At 40.2% G+C, this 19,985-nt stretch overlaps 1 long non-coding RNA gene across 4 annotated transcripts in view; it reads left to right on the top strand.

Moving 5' to 3' along the window:
- The window catches only part of LOC117820775, a 202,914-nt gene that overhangs the window by 1,057 nt on the left and 181,872 nt on the right, over window positions 1–19,985 (top strand). The gene's annotated exons all lie outside the window — the stretch shown is intronic.

The raw sequence follows: 19,985 nt of genomic DNA, 5'->3' as shown, positions 1-19,985 counted from the left end.
AGATGAGATGTCTGATGTAGGAATTCATGAACTACTTGACGGGCATCATCTCTTTATACCATGGTTACTTCATAAGGAAAAAAATACAAAACTATATGGTTTCATGCATTTTGCAATCACAGGTCTGAGGGGGAGGAGACATTTATTGCCTACTCATAGAGCCATTTAACTTGGATATGAGGCAGATAGAAAAACATATGCTAACAGGATTCAATGTCATTCCTACCTTTATGATTAGTTGACATAAGTTGGATTTATTTTGACTGTATGTGCAACAGCAAGACTAGCTAGTTAACCAACCAGTCTTGTCACCTGAAAGAGTGAGAATTAGTTTGAGCCAATGAACTGCCATGTTTGTTGTCAGCTGCAGCCTGAAGTAAAGGGTTAAATGGTAACTGGGATTTAAGATGATGGCAATAAACATTTCTTGTTTTTAAAGAGCTATGTAGAAAAAACAGAGATACAAAGTGCTTCAGAGAGGCAGCTAAAAAGAGAAAAGGATCATAAATAGTTTGGGCAACAATTAGGGACAGAAATGGTTTATGTGATTCAAAGTCTAACTCTAAAGCAGCAGTGTAATTTTGTTAAGCTTTTAGTCTCTATCCTTTGGTGTTTGAAGGAAGTGACTGATTAGGACTATACTCAGTGGTGTTTATATAACAGAAGTTTCACCCGTTTTTCTGATTGAACATAAGCTGTGACATCAGGCATGTTAATTAAGATAGAGACAGTTTCACTAGAACGTCTTACAAGATGTCAATTATCAAGAATGAATTGACACCCTGCAGCCAGTCATAATCAACTATTCAGCCAGACCATGGTTGTAATGCTATGCATAGTCTATAGTCTTGAATGCCGATGCGAAGCTCTTTCAGTGCCAACACAAAGATGATGCTTAATCTCTCAGCTGAGTGAAGTTTTCGCCTCTGTATCCTTCTTTACACCATCAAGAGTTGGTCTTTTTATGAGACAGCTGGGTGAATCTCTGAAGGCCCCGCACTTCTCCTTTCAATACATGCCAGCAAGGAAATAGGACTTCACAACTCTCACCGAGTGAAAACTCAGCCAATTTTCCACAGATGAATTGAGAATCCCTGTGTGGCAGAGCGAGAGATGGAAACTTGGCTCTTCCTCCGTGGATGTGTGGATGGAGTGTGGGTATGCAGAGCAGAGAGGGCTGCTTCTTAACACTGTAAGGCTTGCATGACATCATTGGAGTAAGATTTTTGTGACAACATAGTGAGCTTTTCATTGTTCAACAAACCTAGCTACTGAAATCCTTCATTATACTTCAGGGAATAGATGGGACACGTGTTTCATGTCGTGCAATTCAGCGCAGTAGGCTTGGCACAATGCTATAATATGTTTTTGTGAAGACTGTGACGGATCTGGTAGTTCAGTATCATTGTTGAATACTAGAAGTTGTACTCAGGCTCTAGAGGGGTTTGTCACAGTGATGTACATTACACAAAACACTGAAGGCTATGATGCAGCATAAAAATACTGTCCATTAAGGATGAAACTCACAATGTAAGTGCAGTCCATTTGCCATTGGCATGTTTCCATTGATCACTGATTCAAGCATGGTTGGTTTCTTGGGAAAAATAAACATCTCCAGAGACACTTAGTCCCCTTTGTATACAAAATAAAGAAAATATTAAACCCATAGCCTGCTTTATTTCTGCAAAGCAGTGGCATTTTGTCCCTACAAAGATCTAATATGCACACAGCGTGAAAGATCATTGAGTTAGTAAATGGCATCGCATCCATTCAGAACAATGCAAGGAACTGTGACGCACTCAATCAAACTAACGTCAGTGCTCAGAGAGAAAGCCGTGGGGGTTCTCTCTTGAACGCATGCATTTAGGGTACATTCCTGGAACAACAGCAGTTCTCTGACATTTACCTAAATAGGAACACAATGCTCCTTTCTGCAAAGTGTTTCCTGGCTAGTGGGCTTAAAGCCTGAGAGTTCTCACTTGAACACTCTGCAATACATCATTAGATATAGAAAATAACACTCTTACGTACTTAAATCAAGACCTTAAGAGGCCTCTTAATTACAGGATGGTGTATGGTGAGTGGAGTTATGGCAGAATTGAGTCTCGACAGGGTGAACAGGACCTTGACATGATGCTCACTATACATTATCTTCCTTATTACGTGGCTACCAACCGATGAAATAACAATTTGACACAAACTACTGATTTAAAGCTCCAGTGAGGAGTTTTTGACTGTTTATGAAACAGACTGAAAGTTACAGTTATGATTTTTTATGACCACCATAAGAAAACAAGCCTATCAATGACAAGGCTGGCAATTAATTCATAGTAACTTTTAATGTTTTAAACTGCTTTGAGTGGGTAGGTGTCAGGCAAGACTATGTATAGAATGCTGAAGAAACTTATTTTTAATCATCAGCGCTGGTAGGTCTGTACATCTCGCTGGGCAAAGAGCTAATGTGGCATGGAGAAAGCTAATTACAGAGGCTCAGCAGTTTGGAGGTATTTTATGCTTGTTCTGATCCCAACAGCCCCGATGGCAACTTGGAATATGTGCACAGCTCATGTTTGGAGGGGTGGTGGTAACATAGCAAAATATAACACAACCTACTTAATTGTTCATTTAATTGTTCTGTGTATAAAACGTCTGCAGCTTGTTGAAAACAAAAGATTCCATCACCTGGTTGACCACTTAGAACCAAGCTGCAACCTCCGGCCGCGAGAATTAAAGCCAATGCAGAAGTGTTAAAAACTTCAGTTTCTCAAGTGTTCGCTTGAGGCTGGCTCCAGGAGTACCAGAAACCATGTACACACAAATTCAAAAAAGCTGATCTTTACAGCAGAAATCAACATGTGTAAAAACGAGTGTAGTCTGGATAGCTAATTTCTCGATCGGCTCACACTGTACGGGGGTTGGTACGGTTCATAACACTGCAATTTTGCAAGTTATTAAGATTACGAGTTTTCCACTATGAGAGGTTCAGCTGACTTGAGTGACAGGCGGGAACAGTGTATCTGTTGGCGAGGAGGCTCAAAGCCCACCTCTTTTACTCACACTAACTCAACAGCAGTTTGGTTGACTTCAGCACATCCAATATGGTTCCCGCCGACGATTGGTTTCAAAACAGCGCTTCAGAAACAGATGGGTGACGTCACGGATACTACGTCCATTATTTACAGTCTAGGCTTAGAACCAATGTACAGTTTACAATTACAATTTAGCGGCACCACTGTGCCTTCACTCTAAAAACATGTGTGCAAACACTTATCAACAGAGTTAAAGATGTTATAGCGATGAGTTTCACCACATATTTCTGGAGCTTTAACATTTGCTTGTTGTTGCTCTGGATAATGTTAATATATCGTTTAGGTTTACTAAGTTGGAAAAGCCTGTTGATGCCAAAACACAACTCCCAATCTGATCCACACATTGAGTAATATAGTTGTTAATTTAATGTTGGCAGCTCTGCCTTTTCACCCAGGACTCTTATCTTCATGTGAGTTATATTAAGGAGCTGTAATTATTCTTCACTATACAAAATACTGTGGAGTATTATTTTGTCCTTGTTTGCTGACCTTAGCAGAGCATTCTGTCTTCCTCTGATATCATTTTGGGACCCCCTCGAAAACGAGCTGATATATCTCAAGGGGTTGATCGTGATAAATAAATGTAATCCATCATTTTGACAAAAACACACCAGATATTGTGTGTCTGTTTTAATCTGGTATTTCAGTCTCAAACCTATCAGACATTGAATCTTGGTTATATTTTCTATGAAAGAGACTTTTTTTGTGCATAAGAATACAATACGCAATGATACATTTTTGCAACCCACCGTGTAATCACATGTATTTTTATACCGATAGCAGTTTAAAATGCTTCTTTTCCACGAGGGGTACAATAATTTTACCTCACAGAGGGGAACATTTTAAAATGTAATTTTAGTGCCTAAGCAACCAAAGTGCTGGCTACAACAGCTGTGTTTAACACTTTAACTAGAATTATTGACAGTAAAATTATTGTTTTGAATAAAATGCAGCACTTCTGCTGGCCTTGTCACTAGCCTTTTTCCTCATAATCTAGACTAAAAATTCTAGTCAGTGTCCACAGCTGCTTCTTTTTCTGTAGCTTGTTGCCTTCATATTTCCTCCTTCCATATCTCCTTGCTGTCTGCTCATGCAGTTAATTCATGAGCAGCTATGTGTACCTTGGATGCTGTTGAGAGAAAAACAGAAATTTGGCCAATGTATACTTTGATGTTTATCTTTGCTCCCTAACACAGTGGACACAGTCATGTTGCATTAAACAACCTAATGTTGGAATGGCCCATTGTTGGTGTGAGCTGTCAAGATCTATGTATGAACCCAATGATTTGGTGAAGCTGTTTAGAGTCGTTTGCTCTCCTCTGAACATCACCTTCCCTTTTTAGAGGTTACACATGGCTTAATAATACTGGATGGCTACATCTCTGACTCAACCAAGACGTGATCAAATCTCTCCTAAACTGACGACAAAGAAGGATATAGGAGGGTGACAGCTTGCATGAGCAGGACTGTAGAAATCTCTCTGTGAAGAGAGATAAAAGGAGAAAGGAAAGAGTTGGATGCTCTTTGGGTTAATTGCATTCGACATCCACCCTTGCCTTGTGTGCTTCTCCTCTGAGGTTGCGCTCTGTAAGAAAGGACAAAGTGTGGGATTGGGTGCAGATGAACAGAGGGATTGTTGAAGCTGCGTGTCAGGGAAAGGGTATTGTAAGGATACATAGGTTTCACTTTGATCATGATGAATGTTCGGCTGACGTGGCCTTGCTTTTTTTTTGGTCTCCAGGGGAGGGGGGGGCGTAACTTTTGAAGCCTCACACTGGAGATGGACAGGGCAAGTTAAGCTTTAGGCACAGAGAGAATCAGTAATGTTTGTTGAATTTGTTTTAACATCAGCTGTTCTGTTGTGTGAAAGCCGATAATGTGAAGGCTGTTACCTTTCAGAATCGACCAATGAAAGCTGAGCACAATTTAAATATCTGCTGTATGGAGCAAACTTGAAGCATTAGCCTGCACAGCGATATTTACATATTAAGAAGATAAAACATAAGGTCAAGGCCAACTGGGTTCTCCAGCATATCCCCAAGTTTTAGCTAACTACCCCTAATGGAATATAATTTCTCTGAGTGCATTTTCTTGACATGCTCGCAACATACATCAAGTACCCAATTAAATGTTTCCCATGCCACTGATAATGTCCTCTTTTTAACGTTCCAACTGGAGCTTTCTGAGCAGCAGCCGCTAATGTGAAATGAGAGTGCATTAAGGGCAGAAGAGAGATGGAGGCTAAGAGATATAGAGCACATCACAGAGGGAGGATTGTCCCTTAACATTCCCTACCATTCCTCCTCTTTAAATCTAAAAAAAAAACTTGCTCCCCCCCCCCCCCCCCCCCCTTCAAGCACGAAATACAATTTAATGGCTCTGTATAAATTTGCCTCTCAGCCAAGAATAGTAAAGGCCCATCTCTCCTGGTGACGCTTCGCCATCTCTCAGTATTCTGTCACCTATATCCGCATAAGTTTTTATTGTCCCAGTCATTTATGGGGACCCATTTGCATTAAAATGATATTGGCAGCCATGCCTGGACAGCTGGACACTGCTGGTACCCACAAATCCCCGCTCCAGCCTGTTTGGGAGCAGTATTACTTTCAGTTTCCTCTGAGTAATTTTCAGGCAGAGTTAGCCGAACTCCCTGAAGCCAGACACATGCCAAAGCAGTCTGCAAACAAGACTGAACGGAGCCCTGTTCTTCCCGGAGCTGGGAAGAACAAATGTGTTTGCTTAATGCTGTTGTTTTTTATAGAAAGATTGTGATCTACATGTGGTGTGATTCATTCAGCGATTCATTGGATTCAGTGGATGAGTCAGCCAGACGAAAGTTCAACTCAAACACATATATTAGCTCCGTCTCCTCCCGCCACACATCTGACTACTTGCTCATTTAATGTCTCCTTTGCACTATTAGTCACTCACTCAGTTCGTCCCTGGCTCCATCAATTGCTCCTTCTCACTCATTCAGAGCAGTACATTCACTGATTCATAACCTGCCTAATGTTCATACTCATTCACCCATCTCGTCGTTCATTCCCTCTCTCCTGCCTCGACACTGCTGCTCACTTTCTCACTCACTATCTTGCACAGTGGTAAAACAAGTAGCTACAGGCAAGAGAGGGCTTAAAGATATCTCTCATCCAGATAAAATTGTGTTCAATAAATGCCCAGTAACTACTACCTCTGAATGTATAAAGTAGTGATCGTGTTGAAAGTATCTCACTTTGGTATGGCAAACACTCAGATGATGATGACGACATAAGGTTTTAACCCTCCTGTTATGTTCATTTCTCTAAAACAGCAATAAGATTCCTTGGTCAATTTAACCTGGGGCATATTTAATGATCAAAAAGTTTCAGAACCCCCCAAAAAAAACAATAAACATTTTTTAATCTCATTATTAACTCCATTACTAACCATTTAAGTGTTTTTAATCCTGTTAAAAGGGTGTGTGTGTGTGTGTGTGTGTGTGTGTGTGTGTGTGTGTGTGTGTGTGTGTGTGTGTGTGTGTGTGTGTGTGTCTGTGTCTCTGTGTCTGTGTCTGTCTGTCTGTGTCTGTCTGTCTGTGAGATTAGGGTGAAATATGTCACAGTTGCAAAGAAACAACTAGTATTTGACTCTTCTGACCCCTTTTAGCCTCCACTTTGACTGCCGGGTCAAATTGACCCACAAACAGTATCTATACAAATGCAGGGGGGGTTGCAAATATGTGAATTCAACCATTTGCATGTTCTATGTTCATTTCACCTATTAAGCCAAGCAGAAGAAGTTTCATACCGAACTATTTTTGGGGGATTTCTGAACTTTAAAAAGTGTCAATTTGACCCGCAACATAACAGGAGGGTTAAATGGCATGTGAATAACAACATTGAAAATGAGATAAAGAAGAAAAAAATACAAACTTGAACTCAAGCAGGAACTACCATACAAAATGAAACTTTAAAATCAGCTCACTGTTGAGCTAGTGTACATTCATGAATTAATCTCTCACCTCTGCTAGCCTCAAATGCCAATGATTCCACATTAGAGACATATACCAAAGCTGTTTGCTAGGAAGCAAGGCTATGGCCTCATCGCCACCTCTTTGCTTTTTAAGTTTCAGTTGGTATTTTAAATATGGTGAATGCCATCTTTAATCTTCAAAAAGGCTCTTTTGAAACCAATGAGTGATTAAATTACATATTTGCTGTAATAGTTTTCTATTTGAATCAGTTAACTGGAAATTAAAGATGCAATGGCATTAGCTGAAAGTCTGCGGATCACAGGAGTCTCTGGGTTATATGCTGCGAAAAATATCAATTTTCCCAAAGTCCCAAAGTGGTCTCAAGCCAGGGTCCCATTTACATAAAGCCTGAACAGAGGCATAAGAGGCAGTAATGAAGACCATGCACACAGCGGCAAACATAAAACACTGCCTATCAAGCCTGCAGTCTTTCTGAGGAGACATAAATGATAATAAAAACATAATCCAACAGTGCCAACCTGCTGGTGGCACCAGAGGAAAAGATAAATGATTGCAAAAGTCTGTAGCATACATGCTCTTGGGGACATGAACATCTGAAAACAATTTCTGTCTAGAACCAGAGTCCTCTGTTTCATCCTTGAGCCAGAGCACAAGTATAACCAGGCATAAAGTAATGCATGGATCAAATGACAATATGCATGTTGGTTGTCTTCCACTTATAATACAAATATTTTGAGGAGCCACCAAAAGAGTTGGATGGGAATGTGGTCGTCTCAGGGATCTTCATTAATCTGACATTGATCAATGCCTTCATTAGCGGCACCTAATAGCCGCAATGTCTGAGGAATTTTGGGAGCGTTCAGACTGAGCTGATTCATCCACTGAGCTGTTGATTAGAGAGATGTTAATTTAAGTCCCCACAAACATCCAGAAGAAATCCAGCACCTATGTCAGGACTTTTTTTGGAAAATTTTGTGAGAATAAACAGCTGTAATTTTCCCCAAAAATTAGGTTATGAAATTATTAGTCATTGTCATAAAAGTTTGGTACAAAAAATGTTTCCAGTCCATAAACTGAAACCAGCCTATACCAGTTTCATCGCAACGATATAAAGACGGGTGACATTAAGAGCTAAATGCTATTTTTCGGCTAATTTCTGCTATACTTACAAAACAATGGTCAGTAATTAAAATCGAATATGGTCCTTAATCATCTTTTGTATTAGTTTCGAAAATAATTATTGTTTCCCTCATTTACAATAATGTGGGGATACAAAAAGTGTACAATTAAAACATTCCAAAAAGATGCTGTGGTTGAAAAAAAATAATATAATGAAAAAGTTATTTTTTATTATAGTTCTATTCACAAAAGTAAACTTGCATAAATCCTATATGCATTGCATGTAGTATGAAATATTCCAAGCCTTTTTTGATTATGTCTTAAAGCTCACAAAAATCGGAAATCCAGTATCTCAAACTAATAGTAATATTTTCTAAGATCAAGAAAAAAAGGGTTCAAAATACAGACATTTCAACTTCTGAAAAAATATTTTCCTTTATGCACTCAATACTTGGGTTAGGGGCTCCTTTACAACAATGGGGTGAGGCATGGAGGCGATAAGCCTGTAGCACTTGCTGAGGTGATATTAAGCCCAGGTTGTTTTCGAAGGTAGCCTTCAGCTGGACTGTAATTTTAGGTCAGGTTTTTCTCTCCCTTTAGATAAAAATATATCACAGATTCTCTATGAGGCTCAGTAGTAGAAAGTAGTATCATGATCAGCAAAACATTCTGTAGTTGTTTTGGCGCTGTTGGCAGGTGCTAAGTCCTGCTGGAAAGGAAACTGGCATCTCCATAAATCTTGTCAGCAGATGGAAGCATAAAGTGCTCTATAGTCTCCTGGTAGATGCTGCATTGACTTTGGACTTGATAAAACCCAGTGGACCAACACTAACAGATGACATGAAACCCCAAATCATCACAGACTGAGGAGACTTCACACCAACTTCAAAAACCTTTTGTCTTTTGCCTTTGTACTCTTTCTCCACACTGTGGAAAACTCCAGGGTGGCTCAAGGACCTTCATTTCCAAATGAAATAAAAGATTGACTTATATGAGAATTTGACTTTCGACCACTGAGCAACAGTCCAGTTCTTTTTCTCCTTTGCCCAGGCAAGACACCTCTGATGTAATCTCAGGTTCAGGAGTGGCTTGATATTAGGCATTCAACAGCTGTACTCCCTTTCTTGAAGACATCTGAGAGTGGTGGCTCTTGATGGACTGACATCAGTCTCAGTCCATTCCTTGTGAAGCTCTCTAAATTCCTTGAATTAGTTGCAGATCAATATCTAGAGATAGATACTATAATTCCACTGTGGTGAGCTAGAGTTAACCTTCAATTGTTCACCAGAAAAAAGGAAGACCGTTTATTGTACCTGTAGGTTCATGTGTGGAGGCTGGGCTATACATCTTCACCTGTTGTTGTTTCATGATGCCTCTTTTCTTTCTTTCTTTCTTTCTTTCTTTCTTTCTTTCTTTCTTCAGTCGTTTTCTGTTAGAGTTGTTTGGATTCTTACGGAGCCCCTAAAGCCCCATAAGGTGATAATTCTCATCTTGTGGGCCATAGTAGTTATCTCATGGACCCAATTAAGTGCAAGTTATTAACCTTTTAAATGCAACAATGGTAATTACCCTACTTGGCATCAGTTGCCATTATTTGTCAGTAATTTGCTTTTTGGATTGTGTGAGTCGTGTGTACTGTATTTTTGTGAGCATCACTCTAGGACTGGAATGCTGTAAATGACATAATTGTTCTCAACTGGGCAGAGTTGAGGGTATGCCCCATGTTTCTGCAGTAAGTCTTGCTTTAAAATGTCAAATTAAGTTACTTTTTCTTAGTTGGAGAGTTACAGATATTTACAACTACAAACTACAATACTGCTCAATCATGTACTGAAACAGTACATGACACACCGGCCTCACACGGGTACTTTGCCTGATCTCTACCCAGCTGTTCTGTTGTAGTTGTCTGTCCTTTTGCTCAGGCAAGGTTACATCATATACTGTATACATTCATGGCTTCTAATCACCTCATAAAATGTTTCCTTAAAAAGTTAAGCCATTTTCATAACATTTATTCTTCATTGTGTTTTGCTGGCTTGACTTTAACTGTTTGCCCAGTGATGTCCAGTGGTACTGCAATGTTTGGTCTGTATCCATTAGCTTCCAGACTCGTACTCTTAGGGCTGGAATACATGTGTGTGTTAATACAGCTAAATAATCTCGCAGACCATATTTGGCCCAAACCACATGCCTCATGTTTCTACAAGCTCTACCTTAGGGTGTTGGATTTATTTTCCATTTTCCTGGGCAGAAATAAGCACTCACTGAACAGGTGCCACCCTCTCAACCAGGAGTATCTGATTATTCAAAACTTAATTTGGCTTTCAAAAAGTAGCTTTTACACTCTTGTTGTAGAAATAAATCATGTCCAGTTTTTATTAGGATTCTGTTAAGATAATTGGATTTATACCATCCCCAAAGCTTTAAATCTAATTCAACGTTTCAATAAACACAGACTTGACTTAGAGCGTACTCCACTTCTGATAAGATTGCTATCATTGCCTCTCTTTGTGTTGCCATAGTGATAAATGTGGACTCCACTTCTGCTTAAAAAATGATTGTGTTACAGCAGGGTTATGAATCAAAAACAGGACTCATCAGGTAGAAAGTAGTGCATGTGTAATCAATTTATGTGTGACTGCTGGATAGAAAAAAAAAGTCAGGGATGTTAGAACACTGGGATTTGTCTTAAAATGCAGAGGTGTTGGAAATCAAAGTCATACTTTTTCATTTATTTGTTTGATTTATCTCACTGTTAAAACTTAAACAGAGGAAAAGGGAGTTAGCATAGGAAGGCAGAGGGCAAGAAGATCTACAGCACACCCAGGCTTCAAGGGTAATCATATTTTCTTTAGTTTTACTGTGCCAGGGAATGCTTTATCACACCATAATTTTTATACAGGTCTCTTAAGAGTGCCATCATATCTCACCTTTGAAAACTATGTTGAGCCGACACTCTTTGCCATGAAAGAGGCATTACTGTTTCTGCAATAAGCCAGAGCTCCTGTTCTCCTCACAGCGTGCTGGAGTGACTTATGTCTTTATTTTTGTAGAAATTTGAAATTCATATTAAAGAGTTGATGAATATTTTATGATTTCTGGCCAAGCAGGATATCTGCCTGTCTATCAAAGCCATCCTCTCTCAGAGGCACTACTTCAACCATATAAACACCAAATTGCAGGGAGATTTCACGAGTTTCAAGTTCTCCAAGCATTGAACATACAGGGGAAAAAAAGGCAGATTTCAGCAATATGTTAACTTCTCACAATCATCGTCGATGCATCAGAATATATACTTTAAAAAGACTGTCCCCATCCCTCCAGCAGAGTCTAGAGACTTATAGAATTTTTACCATGGAGTACTGAAGTCTTTCTGGAGGCTCATAAACTCTCACCATGACAGCTCCTTTCACACCTCATCAGCCAGTGAATAGAAGTGTGGTGATAATGATGTTTATGTTGAGCAGAGTTTCTCTGAATCTAATTTTGTACTGCTCCCCTTTGTTTTTATTATTCTGTTATTTGAAATATTCTTGTACAGGTTAGCCAGGTTAAGTAAGTGATAATGTAGGGTGAGCAGGGGGTTATGATGATTAGAAACCGTGTTGGATAAAATCAGCACCCCTCTGCTTCATGTCAGGCTCTTACCCCCATGTTGAGACTCTAATCTACATAACCGCTAACTAATGTACCAACCCAAGAAAAAAACACATATAAACACATTACAATATGAATGATGCAGCTTCATATCTTACTAGTAAGTGAAGTTCATGCAGACTTTTATTATTGATATAGTTACATGCTGAGTTCTAGCTCAGAAACAAAGTGATTGACAAATCGACTGATATGCTAGCTTGAAGATCTGCTATGTAGCAAGACTGCACTTAACCTGAGTGGTGCTGTTGTTAACCTTTTCCAATCATTGCAAGTTTTTTTAATCAAGCAAAAATGCCTGAGACCGAGTAGTCTTATCCATGGCCAGGGCTGACAGCAGCTGACTTCATGTCTCACTCATAGACTGTATTAATAATGGACGTAGTATCCGTGTATCACACATCTGTTCCTGAGTGCTGTTTTGAAGCCAATCGACGGCAGCAGCCAAATTGGAAATGCAGAACTCAACCAGACATAGTGTGACGTAAAGAGGTGGAGTTTGAGCCTCCTAGCCAACAGAGTGTTCCCGTCCGGGAGTCAAGTCAGTAATTTTTTTGGCAAAAACTCGTAATCTTAATATCCTCTGAACCGTCACGTTAGAAAAAAAATTCACCCCCTGTACAGTGTGTGCCGATAGAGAAATGAGCTACGTAGAGCCAAGATGTTTTTTGAACCAGGCTGTAAACATGTTTATTAATGCCGCAAAGATCGTCTTTTTTGAATTGGTGTGTATGTGGTGTTTCTGCAGCCAGGAAGTTGCTGCTTAGTCTCACTGGCCCGCTCAGGCCAGTTGGAATACTGACTGAAGAGATCATGTTGCACATCAAATTGTTTTCCTGTGATTCTAGGGATTTTGTCAGTGGTTCTTGTGATATGTTAATTACTGCTACAGCATCAACGTTTCATTCGCGCCCCTGTGTGCATGTGTCATAGTTGAGAGGATCTGTGATTGGTTTCCTCTAAAGCTAGGTAGCCAGGCAAAAGTCAAGAAGTGAAAATCACCAGAAAAGCAAATGGATAGCGACAGGGAGTATGAGTGCAGAAGGGAGAGAAAGTTCCAGCCACACTGGTGAGACCGCTGATGTTTGCTGGAATTTGATGCAGCTAAAAATGTAGCCTTTTGCCAAATTTGTTGGTCTATGCTGTAGTAAGTTGAGTACTAATTCAGTAAGGTAGTTTGCTTGGGTATTGTAGGAATGACTCAGTACTCTTTTCTGATGAGTACATAAATCAAGGGATTGTGCTAACTCAGCCTATAGTATAATTGACTAGCTGCAGCATTAATGTATATGATAATTGTGTTAGCATAATCCCAACGCAGGGCTAACAGGTTACAAAACCAAACATAAAACTGCAGAGAGGACATAATAACAGTAATTCTGAGAGCCTTGACTGTTATTTTCCATTCAGATGTAATGTTCCTTGGCCAGTGGTTATAATTGTGGGGCAAGTGATCTTGAAATGTCAACCCCTGATGTTAATCCACATTCTTATTAAATTAGCAAAATTGCACACAACGGTCTGTTATTTTTATTTTTTTATGACATTTTTATAGAGTAATTAGTTTGGTTCTATTGGAAACTCGGAAATTAGTGTTGAAAATAAACATGAACAAGAATTGTGATAAAATCGTGATCATGATCCTGCCATAACAAAAATCTATGTTTTTTCCCATATCACCCATCCCTACTTGTACTACAAGCTGACTCTACAGTAGCACACTCCTGATACCAAAATCTGGTGACAGAGATGCTGCACAATCTTTAAATTTAGAAATTGGTATGAATTTCATTGTATTTGTTTTTGCATCTTATTAATTACTTCTTCTATTCAGTCCCTCCAGGAAGTTGCGATTTCGCGATCGCAACTATCAACGCAAATTCAACCAATCAGCGTGATTTTTTCGCGGCCTTGCAATTTTATACAATCACCGCAACTTTACCGCAAATTTGGCAAATTACATTAATCTCAGCCCCTGTACGTCATCGGTTTCATCATCAATTTCACTTCCTTGCAACATAAACATAAGTCCGCACTTGATCGGCACTTTTCAACAACAAAACATGCACGTAGAACGGGTGAAAAAAGAGGGGACAGCAGGCAGGACAAGTGACCATGACAACGTTGTTATTTGTAGATACTAGAGTTATTATCTGAGGGGCTCAGTGTTAGCTTGGTCACCTACCTGCAGCAGGTGTGCTTTATGAACCAGCTCTCCTTCCTCCATGCATCTGTCTCATCTTCATTGATGATTTTAGCTCCCGTCTACAGCTTGATTTAATCCAGTTTGGTGATACATCAGACACCTTCAGTAAGTTTGGATCAACTCCTTGTCATCAAAGATGCAGATTCATTTCAGAGTGCCTTGAACTGACTACCTGTCAAGTGCCTCTGTCACTGCGAGGTGCATTTAGGGACCGTCGTAAATGTGCAATACAGCCCTTTCATGGCATTTTTCTGTGAATCAAGAGAATCAAAATACAGTCAGTGGCCACATCAAGAATGTTTTCTAAAAACATCTGTAATTTAGCGTTTTTATTTGCCCCTGAGATGTTATTGGGGGGAAAAAGCAAAAAAACAAAAAAAATAACTTTCACCCCAATTTTTTCAAAAAGCTGTCGCAAAATCAGGCATTTTGGGCCGCAACAATCATAAAAAAAATCTTGCGAAATCCTGGAGGGACTGTCTATTAATATTATTTGATATTCTTAATAATTGTGTATAGCAGGGGTTCTCAAACTTTTTGGAGCCAGGGACCCCTTAGAGGTGAGAAAAATGTCCAAGGACCCCCTCATAATTGTAACACAGATTAAGCACATCAGTGATGTGTCAAGATCAAAAGCTCCGAGAGCTGTTGCTTTATAGTGAATCAGAAAATCCGGCTCGCATTGAGAGAGAGCCGGCTCCCAGTTTTTTCCTTTCGCTGCTTAGCTCTCACAGTGCTCAGCCCCAGCTCTGCACACAGCAGAACTTTGTTTTGATGTGGCCAATTACATGTGAGGATATAGGATATAGGTGATGGAGGGGAGGCTGTGTATCATGGCTTCATCTGTTCCTTCTGAGAGGGTTAGGGTTAGGGTTCTTTTCAAAGACAGGGAAAATTCTCACTGAGAGGAGAAATCGGATCAGCCCATCCAAGCTGAGGCATCTGATTTTTCTCAATGCCAACCTGAGGACATTAATAATGTTTGCTTGATTTAGGTTCTGGTTCTGTTTGCTTGAGTTTGGTTCTGGTTCTGTTTGCTTGAGTTGGTTCTGGTTCTGGTTCTGTTTGCTTGAGTTTGGTTCTGGTTCTGTTTGCTTGAGTTGGTGCTGGTTCTGGTTCTGTTTGCTTGTGTTGGTTCTGGTTCTGGTTCTGTTTGCTTGAGTTTGGTTCTGGTTCTGTTTCCTTGATTTTGGTTCTGGTTCTGTAAGCTTGACTTGGTTCTGGTTCTGTTTGCTTGAGTTTGGTTCTGGTTCAGTTCTGGTCGGGTTCAGTTGCGGTTCGGTTTTGGTTCTGTTGGCTTGAGTTTGGTTCTAGTTCTGTATGCTTGAGTTTGGTTCTGTTTCTGTTTGCTTGACTTGGTTCTGTTTGCTTGAGTTTGGTTCGGGTACTGGTTCTGTAAGCTTGAATTGGTTCTGGTTCTGTTTTCTCGAGTTTGGTTCTGGTTCTGTAAGCTTGACTTGGTTCTGTTTGCTTGAGTTTGGCTCTGGTTCAGTTCTGGTCTGGTTCGGTTAAGGTTCGGTTCTGGTTCTGTTTGCTTGAGTTTGGTTCTGGCTCGGTTCTGGTTCGGTTTTGTTCGGTTCCGGTTCGGTTCTGGTTCTGTAAGCTTGAATTCGGTTCTAGTTCGGTCCTGGTTCGGTTCGGTTCGGTTCGGTTCTGGTTCGGTTCTGGTTCGGTTTGCTTGAGTTTGGTTCTGGTTCAGTTCTGGTTCAGTTTGGTTCTGTTTTTTTTTAGTTTGTTTCTGGTTCTGTTTGCTTGAGTTTGGTTCCGGTTCTGTTTGCATGAGTTTGGTTCTGGTTCCGTTTGGTTAAGTTTAGTTCTGGTTCTAACCGAATCATAACCCTAATTCTAACCCTAGCCCTAACCCTAATCCTAACCCTAACTCTAATCCTAACCCTAATCCTAATCCTAACCCTAACCCTAATCCTAACCCTAACCCTAATCATAACCCTAACCCTAATCCTAACCCTAATCATAACCCTAATCCTAACCCTTACCCTAACCGTAACCGTAACCCTAATCATAACTCAAACCCTAATCCTAATCATAACCCAAACCCTAATCATAATGCTAACCCTAATCCTAACCCTAACCCTAACCCTAACCTTAACCCTAATCACAACCCTAATCAACACCCTAACCCTAACCCTAATCCTAACCATAACCCTAACCCTCATCATAACCCTAACCCCAATCCTGACCCTAATCCTAACCCTAATCATAACCCAAACCCAAAACCTAATCGTAACCCAAACCCTAATCATAACCCAAACCCTAATCCTAACCCTAATCCTAACCCTAACCCTAATCATAACCTTAACCCTACACCTAATCATAACCCTAACCCTAACCTTAACCCTAATCACAACCCTAATCAACACCCTAACCCTAACCCTAATCCTAACCATAACCCTAACCCTCATCATAACCCTAACCCTAACCCCAATCCTGACCCTAATCCTAACCCTAATCATAACCCAAACCCAAAACCTAATCGTAACCCAAACCCTAACCCTAATCCTAACCCTAATCCTAACCATAACCCTAATCTTGATCATAACCCAAACCCTAACCCTAATCATAACCTTAACCCTAGCTCTAATCATAATCCTAACCCTAACCATAACCCTAACCCTAATCCTAACCCTAATCCTAACCTTAACCCTAACCCTAACCCTAATCAGAAGCCTAACCCTAATCCTAACCCTAATTATTCAAATATTTCGGGGGAATTATTCGAGTAATCGTCGAATAGATGCCAATGATTATCGAATAGTATTTTGGCTAGAAATGCCCATCCCTATTCCGCAGCTCTGCTTTATGCATGTGTTTACATTTGACAAACACACACATCTGCATGTTTATACCAGCTACCTCAGCCCACACATGGTTCAGTTTCCAGCAGTACTTTAAGGGGCTTCATCAATGCCAAATTTCTATTCAGGGGAGGAAGTTATTCCAAGTTCATCGTCAGCTACAAAGAACTTAGGAGAAAAGAGCTTAGCTCTGGTTGAATCACCCCTGTATGAATAAGAGATCACCAGGTCACTGAGAGCCAAAATCCTCTCCAATTCAAATTCAACAAGGTCGCTGACTGAGTCAGTCATAACTGGTGTCTGATTTATGTTTCATTTATAACAATCTTTCCAGTTCTCCAGCTCACTCTTGTGTCTCCCTTTTAATTAGAGATATTAGAGAAAGATTATGATAGAAGGTCATTTTTGATACTGTTAGCCCTGCACCCTCTTTGAAAACACAACTCAAGACTAGCTTTTTTTCAGTCAGGTATAACCTTGAGTGGAATTCCTTGAGTTAAGGTAATCCAATTCTGTTTGTTCAGCAGAGATATAAAGTGCATAGCTTTCATGGAGCTCCACGGAGAGATGACAGCAGCACACTGAGTGCAAATACATTTAATGTTTTCAATTAAATTTCCTGAAACTGTTCAGGTCAAGTGTAGTGATGAAATAGCTTTGTTTCAGTGAGACATACTGGGAATGGACAACATTCCTATGCAGTGCAGCATCACCATATTGATGTTGTCACTTTCTGGCACTATCAGTTTAAGATTTATCATGAAAATAAACTTTCTATTTTCCTATCTTTGCTGTTTTTTGTAACCAAATCTTTTTTTTTATTAACTCAAATTATAACTCTTTTTTTTTATTCTTATTGCACAAAAACTTCCTCTACATGGAGGAAATTGGCCTTTGATGGCAAAAGCATCTCCAGAATGTTGCTGTCAATGTTCCAGTGCCGATTCTTGGGGTATAATTTGGAGTAATTTACAGATTAAAGCCAACCTGTTTGTTTTGCACAAAAGGACACAGATTTGGGCACTCAGGTGGCACGAACACTCTTATATATTTAGAAAGAGAGGGACAGAGGCATTGTCCACAGGCACTTCCATAGCACGGAGGGTTCAAAGTGGGTCAAAATGCAATGCTCTCACGGGTGGTGCCTCTGGTGAATGGCAGTGGTGTGTCTGCCCCATAGTGAGCATTTTCTTCCAGAGGACAGTACTTCACGCTAACTTCCAGAGTGTTTCAGGCCTGAAAGAACCTACACAAATGCCCCCGTTCTCAAAGGCAGCCTGAGTGACTGATAAAAGGCTTTTCTAGCTGTGAAGTGTGCCGGCCTTTGCATCAAAAATCCAGCCCTCCCAGAGGACTCGCTGCTGTTTTGAAGTGTGGCACAGCTCATCTGTGGTGTCACATCTCATTTTCCGTCAGTCAGCAGGCTCGGGTCATTATTTTCAGCTGGACTACTCGAGCAACTTCCTAAAAACAAGTAATTAAACCTGCAATGATTTCTCTCAGATTAATACTATATAGTTAGGGGAACTGTGCACTTTGAATTGGGAGGAACATTTGAAACAATGTTGGCACTTACTGCTGCATAAGTAGCAAAGTCATACCAAGAAAGTATCTTTGATGGAAACACACACCCGTGTGTAGTCATTACTGGATGGATGATTTTAATGCAAACTCTGGCTCTGAGCCATTTGTATCTCTTTTGAGGATTTGCACAATACACAGATTCTTCACAAGGCTTTTTTTCAGTGCAATAGTGGCTAATGGATTGGCCTGACTAGTAAATAGCATTATTGATCTATTTATGCCTGTGAAAGCATGATCAGGGCCTTTCTACATGATAAAAGCCTCTAAGCCTCCCAACGCTGAATGAGAAAAGAGCTGAGCCAAGAAATCCCTGTTGTACCTCTCTCTTAAAAGCCGTGGAACACAATAGATATGATGTAAAAAAATATCTTTAACAACCATGAATAGATAGCTTGTGAAAAAAATACTTCAAACAAAATGGGAAGTAAACAACTTGATAAAAAGTTGCAGAGTCTTTTAAGAGGTAAACTTCATGGTTCTGGTTAAGCTTTGTTTTTATCAGCTAGGTCCTACATTGCTATGTGCCAGTGTTGTGGTACTCAAGGCCAGGACTCAGACTTGAGTCTGATTCAAGTCCTGATGTTCATAACTCATGACTTGTTACAATGTTACAATGTCATTTAACAGATGCTTTTATCCAAAGCGACGTACATACGAGAACAAGAACAACACAAGCAAAGATCTAGACAAGAGGAAATATGATCAGTACGGGTAACAAAGTGCTTCAAGTCCATTTGGGTGCAGGTACTGCCAAGCAGTGTAAAGGCAACGCACAAAAGTAAATAAGGATTTTTTTTTTTTTTTTGTAAAATAAGGAACATCTACAATGAAGCAATGACTTGACTCAGACTCAAGATAAGCTGCACTTGGACTCGTAATATGGAGAGGAGGACTTGGAATCATTTATTTAAAACAGACGAAACACTAAATCCTGAGTTAATGTGGACTCAATTCAGACTCAGAAAATTAGGACTCGACTGGCACTCAGGTTATGGGGACTTGACTTGGATTCTGACTTGGTTAATGGGGCCTCAACTCAGACTCGGCTTGGATTCTTCTTTGGTGACTTGGACTCAGAAACTGAGGACTCGAGACTCGACTCATTGAGGTTAGGTGAATCAACTAAAACACTGCCATGTGGCTAGTGTGTTTGAAACTTGTTTCCGCTATGCCACAGCACTTGAGCTGATGGTTTCAATTCCAGTCAATGTGTGTGCTTCCACCGGCTCTGCTCCATTGCATTTCTGCTCCGTCTCAGCTCCGGCACAGCTCTGGCTCTCTGGAGCCCACCACAGCAGATACGCAAGACTTTTTGCTGGATGCTGGGGAACACCAGATCAATCAACATGGGGCAGATCAAGTGAGAGGGAGTGGGCACTGAAACATTTAAACATCAGGTAGATTCTCAGAGTTAAACACTCTGTGTTGACAAATTATCGTATTTGACTTAACTACAACAACAAACCATTAAAATGAGCGGATCATGGCCTGGAGTCAACAGGTCAGGGGTTTTCAGAGACCACTGACGACAATATGGATGAGGAGAA

Source organism: Notolabrus celidotus, chromosome 10, assembly GCF_009762535.1.
Source record: "Notolabrus celidotus isolate fNotCel1 chromosome 10, fNotCel1.pri, whole genome shotgun sequence".
Lineage (NCBI taxonomy): Eukaryota > Metazoa > Chordata > Actinopteri > Labriformes > Labridae > Notolabrus > Notolabrus celidotus.
This window is presented reverse-complemented; position numbering and strand designations above follow the sequence as displayed.